Source organism: Quercus suber, unplaced genomic scaffold (genome assembly GCF_002906115.3).
Source record: "Quercus suber isolate HL8 unplaced genomic scaffold, Cork oak 2.0 scaffold_148, whole genome shotgun sequence".
NCBI classification, from domain to species: Eukaryota; Viridiplantae; Streptophyta; class Magnoliopsida; order Fagales; family Fagaceae; genus Quercus; species Quercus suber.
In genome coordinates, this window is record NW_027069609.1 from 701,702 (window position 1) to 709,734 (window position 8,033).

At 33.9% G+C, this 8,033-nt stretch overlaps 1 non-coding gene across 1 annotated transcript; it reads left to right on the plus strand.

The window, feature by feature from the left end:
* Positions 1-6,408: 6,408 nt before the first annotated feature.
* On the plus strand, positions 6,409-7,879 carry LOC112017750 (uncharacterized). Its single transcript, XR_010630330.1, has 2 exons — positions 6,409-7,220; positions 7,408-7,879. It is a non-coding gene; the product is annotated as an uncharacterized LOC112017750 (transcript).
* The last annotated feature ends 154 nt before the right edge of the window (positions 7,880-8,033 follow it).

Genomic DNA, 8,033 nt, shown 5'->3' on the forward strand with positions numbered 1-8,033 from the left:
TGTTAGCTTATATTTAACAAATAATCTTTTACTTTTTTTAAAAATTTTTAAAGAGAGTTTCAATCTATAGCGTTATCTTTTGATGATTACCCTTTATCATTAGACCATAACAGATGTAGAACTTCATATTTTTATTTGACGACAATAAACTTTACTAGTTTGCAATTGAGTTAACTGGAATGCACCAACTTATTTAACTTTTTTTTTAAGGTTAAAACACAAAACTGCCCTCTAAGTTTTTTCATATTTCATTTCAGTCCTTTAACTTTGCCTTCATTTTTTTTAGTCCTCTACCTTTCTAGTTTATTCAATTAAGATTTTTCCATCCATTTTTGTTATATGTTGTGTTTAATTTTTCAATTTTTTAGATTTATCTTCAAATTTTTTTAATTAAAAAAATTCAATTAATGACTAAAAAATATTTTCTAGATTTTTTTTTTCAAAAAAATTTAACAAAAGTTTGACAGAAGGCCTTAATTGAATAAATATAAACTTAGAAGAGTGAAATGAAAGAAAGTAAAGTAGAGGATTGAAATGAAATCTTAAGAAATTTAGAGGATCAATTTTGCATTTTAGCATTTTTATATATATAGAAATATCCGATCATCTTATTGAAATTAAGCTTGAAAATTAGCTATTACAAGATCATTGATATCCGGAAGACAAATTCCATCCAGACTAAAAATGGAAAAGAAAACTTAGCTTTTTTTGCTAAGGCATGAGCTATCACATTGTCTTGCCTATAAGTATGAGTGAAAGACCAACCCTAAAAAGAGTTTACAAAGGACATAGTGTCTTTTTTCAAGTGGCCAAAAGCAGAGTTAGACATATTGCCTCTCTGTAGGGCATTAATGACAATCTCCGAGTCGCCTTCAAAAATAGACTTACCAATATAATGTTCTTGAGCAAATAGACTACTCTTCTTGCTCCAACATTTCCAAAGTGACTACCGAGAAGGGTTTTTGTATTTTTTTTTCAGAGAGAGAGGCCATAACTTCTCCTTTGTGATTACGAACCACAACTCCAATACCAGCTCCTCCCCTCCTCAAATAGAGCACCATCAAATTTGTTTTCTAGCAGCAACTTATTTAACTTAAATGAGTGAAATTCAATTTTTTCTTAAATTTTTAAATCTCTTGGTTTAAAGAATTACTTTTGAGTTACACTCGGTTTATTTGTTACTTTTTAAGGTCACGTGCTTCAATTTGTTAAGATGATAGCCTTAAACTTGGTGGAGCCACAAGTGAGGAATGTCCATGCGTCCATTCTATTTTGTCCATTTATGAGCTCGCTTTGGGACAAAGTAATAAAATAATAATAATAAATAAATAAATTGGATTTTTTTTTTTTTTAGGAACAGTTTAGATCTATTTGTTCTTACGTTAACTAATAACACTCCCTTTCCTTAAATAAATAAAGGGATAATTATAAGTTACAACCTGTGGTTTGCCCCGATTTCTATGTGCCTATCTTGGTTCAAATTTTGACACTTTGTCCACCTGTGCTTTTACCGTTTATGCGCCGTGGCCCACCCTCCCTCACGTTACTCTAACACAAAAATAGGTAAAAAACTCACTTCCACTCAGATCAAAACACTCTCAAAACTCACTCTCACTCCCAAAACTCCCATTCGGCTTGCTCACCAAAAATCACACACTATCACTCCCAAAAATCACTCACTCACTCATTCCTATCGTGCATGCAAACCGAGCCGAGGAAGACGCTCCTCTGTTCAGCTGTGGCAACAAGACTCACTTACTCCCATTGTGCAATGTGCTTCGCTGCACTTGAGTAACTGGGATTTGATCGTGCATGCAAACTGAGCTGAGCCGAGGAAGATCAGGATTATTGCTTCTCTTTCAGCCATTGCAGGTAGATCAAAACCCTTTTTGCTTTTAATCTTTGAAATCTAGGGTTCTAAATTAGGTTTTAAAATTTCTTCTTCCAAAGTGGTTTTATTTAAAATTCTTTCTTCCAAATTCGGTTCTTGCTTAACCATGGAATGGTTAAGCAAAAACCCAAATTTTTTTTTACAGAGTTGAAGAAATTTCAGAGCAAAAACCCCTTTTTTTTTTTTTTTTAACAGTTGAAGAAACTTTGTTTTTGGACTCTGTTAATATGACACTTGGACCATGGAATTGATTGATTAATTAAGCAAAAACCCAAATTTGTTTATTTACATCATCGGAGAAATTTCCCAGCTAAAGAAATTTCCAGCAAAAACCCAATTTTTTTTCTACAATTGCTCCTCATTTTTACAGTTGAAGAAATTTTGTTTTTGGACTCTGTTAATATGACACTTGATTATATTGCTTGAGGCCAAGTTGCCACATAGAATTGAAGATTCTAAATGGCAACTGTGTGTGTGTTTTTTCGATTTTGGTATGTGTTTTGAAGGACTTTAGATAATATGGCTACTTTGAATGTTTAATTGTTTTTATGGAATGTTATTTGTATATATTTATGTGAAATTAGATTGTGAGCACTGATCATTAAGCTTAATTAAGCTTCAAATTGTATATGCTATAGGGCCATTAATATAGGGCCTATAGCAATTAATATGCACTGATAAAAACTGATATATGCTATATGCACTGATGCACTGATGCCTTAAACTTGAAACTAACTGATATAGCTTGAAACTAATTGAAATTGCATTAAGCTTGAAATTGTATTGTGAGCACTTTTCTGGAACTAATTGATGCATTAGTTTGTATAGGGCCATTTTGGAACTAACTATATATGCAGCCAAGTACTGATGCACTGATCATTAAGCTTGAAACTAACTGATATAAGCTTGAAACTAATTGAAATTGGACAACATGATAGAATTAGATAATTGATCTTTCATATAAATACATGTTGCAATCCAATATCTGTAAAATGATCAAAAGCCACAACCTTACAACTTTTGTTCAGCTTTTGGATTTGGCAGGGGTTGACATTTGGATTTGCATGAAGCCCATCTCATACTTTATTCTGTTGTGTTTTATATGCAGATGGCTGACTTGGCATTCAATTTTGAGATTCATCATGGGGGCAATTTGTGTGGAACCCGAATTTGGTATATTTATGAGGTAGTACTTCATTTTTGATAATGTTGACCCAGATAGACTTAGTTATTTTGAAATACAAGGTATTTGTTCTGATGTGGGGCAGTTAGTACAAGTAGATATCATTATCTTATTCCTAGAGGTAATTTGGAGCAAGGGTTAAGGCTTATAAATGAGATGATGATGTAGTTTATATGTGTGAGATTCATGTGGTGGCTACAGATAAGATAACATTATATGTTGAGGGTGGTGAAGAGCCACTTGCAGTTGAACAACCATTTGGTAATAAGGAAGTAGCAAATGATGATGATGTGGTGGTGCTGCATGAGGGAGGTAATGTGGATGCTAAGGAGGTCAGAGTGATGATGATTGGTTAGAGAAGGTTTGAGGGCCAGATTTTGATGATGATGTATTTGGGAATGTGAGATGATGGCCATCTACACATGCAGCCCCACATAGGACTACTGCAGCTGACAATGACCCACTCTTGAAGAGGGTGAATGGATTGACTCACCTCTTAAGATGACAGAAAAGTCTAGTGGGGTCTGATGATGATCAGCCAACAACAGCTACTACTGCAAAAGAACCTAGTTTAATGTCCAAATACATGAGAAAACCAGAGTTAAAGAAAGGAATGAAGTTTCCAAACTCTAAGGTTTTAGGGAGGCATTGAGGGAATATGCTATAAAGAAGCCAGTAGATATCAAGTTCAAGCTGAATGAGAAGAAGAAGATTTAGTTTATTGCATAAATGAATGTGGATGGAGGTATTATGCATCTCAACTACCTGAGGAGTTGACATTCCAAATAAAAACATTCAATCAGAGTGCACTTGCCCTAGATCTTCAAACACAGCCAAGTGATTTCAAGTTATGTTGTAAAAAAGTTTATGCAGGAGTTTGACAAAACCCCAATTGGAAAGTGGCTGCTATTCAACATCATGTGAAGCAAGCACTTAAAATTGACATATCTGATAGTCAAGTGTATAGGGCAAAAAGGAAAGCTACTGACTTGATTACTGGAGATGAACAGTTGCAATATGGGAAGCTTAGGATTATGCAGAAATGATAAGATTGAATGATAAAGGAAGTAGGGTTATTTTGCAAACTGAAATGGAAGATGAAAATGCACAGCCCAAATTTAAGAGAATATATATCAGGTATAATGCACAAAAACTTGGGTTTTTGGGAGGTTGTAAACCAATCATTAGTTTAATGGGTGCCACCTAAAGAGGAGATTTGGGTTGGGCAAATACTTTCTGCCATAGCTAGAGATGCAAATGAAATATTTTTTCAGTTGCATTTGCTGTTGTTGAGCAAGAGAACAAAGATTCATGGGTACGATTTCTGCAGCAATTTCAATGACATTGGGAATCCAGAGCAACTTAATCTGGTCTTCATCATTGATAGATAGAAGGTATGACCTACAATTGTACTAACATATTTAACCACATTTTAAGTTCAATAATACATGTTCAGTTCAGTTCAGTTCAACATGTTTTAACTAACATATTTACTTGATCTTGTTTTGTATATGAATTAGGAGCCTTATACTATAATTGAGATGCTGTTCCAACTTGTGAGTATAGGTATTGTGTGAAGCATATCTATAATAATTTCAAAATAGATCATAAGGGCTTGAGAGTTAAGGATGCACTGTGGAGATGTGCTGGAGCCACAACAATCAGATAGTGTTGATAACTTTGCAAGTAGCATCAAACATTTTAATCAAACTACAAATAGATTGAAAATGAGATCCCCACCTAGTATCTCCAGCTCGTTGCAAAGTACCAATCTAGTTTGCACCTCTTCTAGTCTCAATTTCATTAGAAGCAATCATATTCTCAACTTGTTCTGCTTGAGCATATTGCAATTCATCATTACGCTTACTAGAACTAATAGCAATATTGATAATATTAACCAAATGATCAAAGAACTGATGAACATCTTCTACTTCTCTAGATGATGTAACTAGAGCTAATTGCACCCTATGGGCCATACAATGTACATAATAAGCATATGGGCAATCTCTAAGAAAAAGAACTTGTAATCTATTCCATTCACCACGCATGTTATTAGCCCCATCATATCATTGACCTCAAATATTTTCAATGTGGAGGTTGTAATGAGAAAGAACAACACATATCTCATTCTTTAAAGTCAATGCAGTAGTGTCTCTAACATGCACAACATGAAAAAAAACGCTTTTTAATGAAACCTTCTTTATCAACAAACCTCAAAATGATGGCCATTTGCTCTCTCTTCGACTTATCCCGGGCTTCATCAACAAGAATGCAAAATTTTGCATCCCCAATTTCTTCACGAATAGCATTTCGCATATTACTAACAATAATATGCAAAATCTCCTTTTGAATTGTGGGTGATTGATGAGAATCAACAAGCATTCAAGGATCCATTGCATGTTCCAGTTGGGTCTATTACTAAAGCAAGATCCAAGAAGATCAAAGAAGCACTTAATGGGCTGATTCAAGAGATTTGGGCTAATTCTAATGCAGGACGTTCTAAGCTTGGCCTAAAGGAAGATGAAGGTGTAATAAATTTAATTCAAGTTATTGAGGGTTAATCTGGCTTAATTGGGTTTGATTTATGACGTGGATTAATGGCTGATTTATTTTTTAGCTCCATATTAGTTAATATATATATTTTTCCTAGTTTGGAGCATCTAATTTTGGACCAGATCTATCTTAATTTTAGGTTTTTATTATTTAGAACGTTTTTAGCTATTTTTCCTATTTTGGATCTGTCAATTTCAGACCAAATCAACTTTTATTTAGGATTTTATAATTTAGTACGTTTTTTTATATTTTCTATTTTCAGTCATGTCTTATAAATAGCATGCACTCATTGTAATAGAGAGATAATTATTGAATAAAAATCAGAAAATGTGAGACTTTGCTCTTCTTTTGATTCTTCAAGAACTATGAACTTATCAGAGATTCTTCCTTGTGGTGTTCAAACTTTATACATTTGATTTGTGATTCAATTATAATCATTAGGTCAAGGTGTTATACTTATACCTTTGGTTCGTGTTTCGATTATAAACGTTGGGTCATGGTTTCTATCAAAAATCTGAATTTTAGCTTTCTTGGGCAAGTATTCCAATATTTTTGTTGGGTCTCAAAGCGTGTCGATTGAGGTTCGTATCATTTGGTATCAGAGCACAGGTTCTAAAATCAGTTTTCTTTCCCTTCATCTTTTGTTTCCTGTTATCATCTTGTCTTGTTCCTTTTGTGTTCTTTGTTCCTTGTTCTTATTTTGTGACGTGCACTAGGTTAAAATCGTGCACCAAGCTTCCAAAAAAAAAAAAGCGTGAAAAAAAAAGAGCTTAAAAAAAAAACAGTATACTGGAAAAGAGTTTTATTATAGCAAATTGTTGCATAGAACATACAATTAAAGAATGTTCACAGGCTATTATCCTAGGCACTCCTATTACATTTTCATTACATGCCTAAGCTTGCTATTCCATGGTGTGGCATTTTTTGTCTTGGAAACTACAATCATCTAGTACTTTTATTATTATTTTATTTTGTCTTGGAAACTATGAAAATTAACCATTTTTAATAGTATAGATTACTATATACCAACTGGAACGATGATTGTTCACAATTCCATAATTGAATCAATTACATACGCATTGCTCTTACAAGGGGAAGAGGTGTGCTAGAGCTCTACGTTATTTATGTTTGATTGGTAAGTCACATATGCACCCAGTGGGTCTTGAGTCCATGACCTCGCCCTTCACCTAACACTTGTGAAGGGAGGGAGTGCCATTGAGCTAGAGCTCATTGGTGAGGTTATTGTTATTTTTAAAACATACTAATCCAAGAATGTATGTCATGGAAACTTCGCACTTGTTATGAAAGGAGGATGGGGAGTTTTGGGGAGTTTAGGAGTATATTTTTCTTCGTTGTTTAGTATAATGGTATTGAGTTATGCTTGTGCAGTAAGCTGCTTTAAAAATTGTGATCATCCATTGTCTTAGTAAATGTTACAGAAACAATTTATAGTTTTCATATCATATCTAGTCTTGGTGAGCACCCAAGGCACCTACACCGGTCTTGGTGTTTTGACTCCAGTTGTTTATTCCTCATCTTGCTCAGATTTTCCCAAACCTGGACTTCTGGACCAGTTTACCTCAAAGAACACAGGTATTCTTTTCACTTGCTTGGTTCAGTATCTGTTTTTATACTTTGTTATGTCGCATATATGAACAAGTTTGCATTAATGTCCTCTCTTTTTTTCCTTTATCGAAAAAAGTGAATTTTCCCCCTAAAGCTATATATGCTTGGTAGTTGGTACTTATTAACTTACAATTCTGTTGTTTCCTTTTTGTAGAGTTTGCTTGCTTCTTTGGTGCAGAAATTTAGAGGACCTTCTCAAGGTCACAGGAGCTCCTATTCTCCTGTCAACTTCTGATCGTATAACATTTTCCATTTAGGATTCTACTGGAGAATTTATCTTCTATCATCTCTGCTCTGCCATGAATGCTCAACATACAATTGCAATTTTCTCGAAAAAAAAAAAAAACATACAATTGCAATGTTCAGTTCACCCAACCGCTTCAACAGAGTGGATTTTTCCTTTTTAGATCTGTAGCAGAGTTACCACCATTGCTTGAGATATACCACCATATTACAGGTGCTTTTTGGTATCTTTTACACCCAAATATTTATCATCAATGATATTCAATTAATTGTAATCCCTAAAGCTGTGACCATAAATGCTGCTATCATTGTTCTTACTAGTCAATGTCACATACTCACATTTCCCGGTTGTGATATCAATGGAATTTTTACGAATTTTTATACTCTTACCTGCTTAAGGTTACCTCCTTTAGTATTTTTTTCTGCCCCAAATTGTTAAAAATTTTGAATGTGTAATTCATGTAACTTGAAAAGCAGCACAGGAAACACTGTGCCAATTTTATTACAGTTTAAATACATCAAACTCATGAACCGAAA